At 32.5% G+C, this 4,300-nt stretch overlaps 1 long non-coding RNA gene across 1 annotated transcript; it reads right to left on the reverse strand.

The window, feature by feature from the left end:
• Positions 1 to 1,072: 1,072 nt before the first annotated feature.
• LOC145116534 (uncharacterized) lies at positions 1,073 to 1,750 on the reverse strand. Its single transcript, XR_013712151.1, has 2 exons — positions 1,637 to 1,750; positions 1,073 to 1,420 (listed from the first exon to the last, which is right to left on the reverse strand). It is a non-coding gene; the product is annotated as an uncharacterized LOC145116534 (long non-coding RNA).
• Positions 1,751 to 4,300: the final 2,550 nt, after the last annotated feature.

Below are 4,300 nucleotides of genomic sequence, written 5' to 3' on the forward strand. Positions count from 1 at the left end.
TTTTTTATAATACGACTAAAATACATTTTGTTTTATTTAAAAAAAATTATGTAAAAAAATATTTTTTATATTTTATTTATTGTTTATGTTTTAACGATTTTGTTTTTATATAAATTAGTTTTAGGAAAAAATAAACCAAGAGAGCATTCAGCTCAATTGGTTAAGGCTTTGATAATTTAAGAGGGTGGAAGTCATGAGTTCGAATCCTTCCCCTAGCAAATTAATTGTCCTTTTCAAATGTCACAAATTCAGTCATTTTATACTTGAAAAGATGAAAATGCCCTTATAGATTCAATCCCTAACGGCGTTAATAAAAATGGTCATCTATGCAAGTTTTGCAAACCACAATGGCCATTTGCATCAAAAAATTAGCAGGGACTGACTTTGTTACTTTTGGCAAACCATACCCCTAGTTAAAACTTTTATAGAGTTTTATCAATATTTTTATGATTAAATAAACAAAAAAAAATATATCTCTAACCCTACCCGCCCCGAGCCAACTCTTACGTAAAACCGACCGCCCCTTTATTCTCAAATTTCATGTCATCGACCCTCCGCATCCCTCTTCTTGTTCTCTTCTCTGTTGGTTGTTAACCAACCCTCAATTCACAAACCAACAACACCATTCTTCTTAGGGTGTGTTTGGTACAAGGAAATAGAATTGGAGTAGAGAATGGAAATAGAGAGAAAGGGAATTAAGTTGGGAAAGAGAATTGATTCCACTGTTTGGTATAGTAGATAATTCACTAGGGAAAAATAACTGAGAATCAATTCTCTTGTTTGGTTTTAGTAAGCAATGTAAAAATGATTTTTTTACCACATTCACCTAAACAACAATTTATTTTAGTAATATCATTTGTGATTTAATTATTTATTCATCACAGTAAGTTTGTATTTCTCATGTTTTATTTTCTCAATTGTTTTTATCAATTATTTATTATAATTATCACTAGACCCTTCATAATTATTTATTATAAAGACTATCTATCAGTTGTTAAGCTTTCATTAGGTGATTGTGTACATCACTGCATCTTTATATCAATACACACTTCACCTTATTAACAATACCAAATAAAGATAAACAACACAATTCTAATTCATTAATTTGTTCTCATACAGAAGACAGTCATCCTCTTTCATATCTATATAACCTTCAATAAACCCATTGTACAGCCATACATCATCGGGCCAATAAAAAGTGTTTGTAATATAATTTTTTTGAAGTTTGCACATGATTATGTAGTAATCGACTTCAATGTACAACAAATTGGAAAACCCATTAACTTCCCCCACCGTGCAGTATATGAATATTGATAAAAGGCCAGCTTGACTTCAAGGATGATTTTGGCAGCTTTCCATGAACCGATTATGGTTGCTTTATACGACAGAACACATATTTCATTGTAATCGTCTCTTCTTCCTTCAAATAATTCCAAATTCAATTTAATAGTTATCAAATCGTATATAAGAATTAAATTTGAAGCTCAGGAACGATGAATATAGCCCCAATTAAAAGTGTGATTTTCAGAAAAATGAAGTAAGATTGATGTTGAATTGCAAAAATTGAGAGTGACAATAACTATAGAAGCACTAAAGCATATATGAAAGTAATTCGTTGTAGGATTGAAGAACTCACCAACAAGTAGATCGAAACAAGGTAGATTCAGTGGTAATTGCAGCGGTGACTGGTTATGTGAAGCCTTCAGGCGTAAAGGGGAAAAACGAATGTAGATTGTAGGGCTCGAATTGTGGAATCGATGTCAATTGTCAATTCTCCGCTTCTTTTTTCTATTTCTCGGAAGCCTTCAGGCGTCTATTCCCCCCTTTTCAGTTTTCCCTATAAATAATAGAGAATAAAATTGATGGAAATAGAATTCATTTTTTTCCCTTTTCTCTACATTTTAATACAAAACAAACAAGGGAAATGGAAACCATTCCACTTCCCTCCTTTCAATTCTATGTACCAAACACCCCCTTAAGGGTTTTTAATATGTCACATATGAAACCTTTCATGTCATGGACGAAGACCCTTTTAAACCCCATCGTCGCTGCTTGATTTGTTAGTCACTGGAAAAGGTTTTGGTTGTTTGGATGATAGTTACCGACATTTCATCTTCCTCCGTTGCCTGATTCATATCTTCTTTCCTTATAATCTTTTCCCACTCCACCTATGTTTAGGATTTAGATTTGTTGTTTTTTGTGGTTTCTATTTGTGTTTGGAGAGTGAAATATATTGTGTAGCTCTGAAGCAAAGGGCTTCTTTAACTAGTAAGTGTTTTTGGTTTGTTTTTTTGATTCAATAAGTGGTTTTGAATCACACTCAATTTCTATTTAAGTTTAATACTACATGGACAATATTGTTGATGTAATAAAAGTTCTATGATAATGAATTTTTGGTAAATTAGAAATATCAATTGGGAAACATGAGTTTCGTCCCTTGGAATGGTTCAAATTCAAGAAAGCTTTAACATCAATTGTTATCCTAGAGTGAAGCTTTAGAAAATGCAGAATTTTATGTCGGATGTATGCCAATTGTTGTTTAAATCTTTAAAAATTATAGAATTTATACAATAGAATAATTAGTTGGGAAACATGAGCTCCAAGATGTTATGATTATCCTTTTTTCTTTATAAGTTGGCTCGTTTTCATATGAAAATGTTGGTAGTGGAAGGTGATTCCTGGAGCAAAGTATGTATTTGCTTAACGATAACATTTGAGTGATGTAGATAAACAAAATCCTAAAAAAAATGTTCTCTGTTTCCTGGAGCCTGTGATGGCGGCAGACGGCGGTGGTGGTGGAGGATAATGAAAGAAGGAAGAGGAAAAGAGATGGGTGGGATGAAATGAGGTGAGCTGAGTTGGATCCAGGTAGGTATGGTCGGGTTCCTTGTAATTTAATATTATTATAAATTGTAATAAAACAAGAAAAAAAATAATAAAATGATATATTAGTAATTTTATATGGGTCATAGACTAACCATATAAGAAAATGAAACCATATATCCACATTGACCGTTTAAATAAAAAATTAAGAGGGACCGAATTTATGATTTTTGGTAAACCATATGAACCATTTATATAATTTTGTCTGATATGGAAGGTGAGGAAAAAAAATAAATAAATAAATAATAAATAAATAAATAACTTAAAAGTATCACTCTTTGGAGTTTCACGTACGATGCCGCTCTCATGTACTCTCCGTTGCTTCTCCACTCTCAGCTCATAAGCGGATAAATTTCGTTGGCGACTTAAAATTTTGCTTTCGGTCTAGTGGTTTTGTCCCTCTACATCACCTTCTATTCTTTTACGTGTCTTTCAGTCTCTTTACGATGTACTGTTGTTTTCAACTAAAACTAGTAGGTAACAATTGTAAGACATTTACAAGTTTTTTAATTACATTTAATCTTTGGTATTAATATTAAAATTATAGTTGTCTTAGATGGTATTATTGACAAAATGTTCCATAACCAAATTTTTAGACACGTTAAATTTACCATCTTATTTAAATTAAATTTAATACACGTGCAGTTATAGTCTCTGTGGTGTTTTCATGAACCACTTATTAAAAAATATATATATAACTTTTTCACAAACATTTGGTGGATGCTCTAAATAATATTAAATTGAAAACTTCCAGGATGCATGCTTCAATCAAGTCCACGACAAATTACGAGAAAGGTTTGATATCAAATGATCTTATTTTTACGAAAAGAATAATAATTCAAACTCAGACACACAACCAAAAATGTGTTACAAATTTGAATAATATTGCCAACACCAAGAAAGATAATAACTCATTTGGTCTAAGCTTTGACGGTATATGCAGGAAGATCATCAATTCAGGCGATAAAACCTAAATCTGGAACGATGTGTGGCTTAGAACAGGTACTCTAAAAGCATATACATGGTTGCTTCATGGAGGAAGAAAATTGACAGCATACACGTAAACAATTCGATGCAAGGTAGAGTAAATTGGTATCAAACTATACCTTTAAAAGTTATTTGCTTCATCTGGAGAGCCGTTCTTGGGCACGCGCCATCTGCGATCACACTTCAACATCAATAAATCACTATCGAGTCAACCTTATGTGGGTCCTGTATCAGCGAGCAAGAATGTATTGATCACATTCTTGTGAAATGTCCTTATGCTTCCAAGGTACGAGAACAAATCTTCATCTGGTGTGGTATTGACAAGTGTACTGCTCAAAGTGTGGGTGATCTTTTAGACTAGTGGGTGTGGGCAACTAGTTAAGAGGTGTTATCACACCCAAAAATTGTCACCTCACATGTCATGTCATTG

Source organism: Lactuca virosa, chromosome 5, assembly GCF_052849685.1.
Source record: "Lactuca virosa cultivar CGN04683 chromosome 5, Lactuca_virosa_CGN04683_v6, whole genome shotgun sequence".
Taxonomy (NCBI): Eukaryota; Viridiplantae; Streptophyta; class Magnoliopsida; order Asterales; family Asteraceae; genus Lactuca; species Lactuca virosa.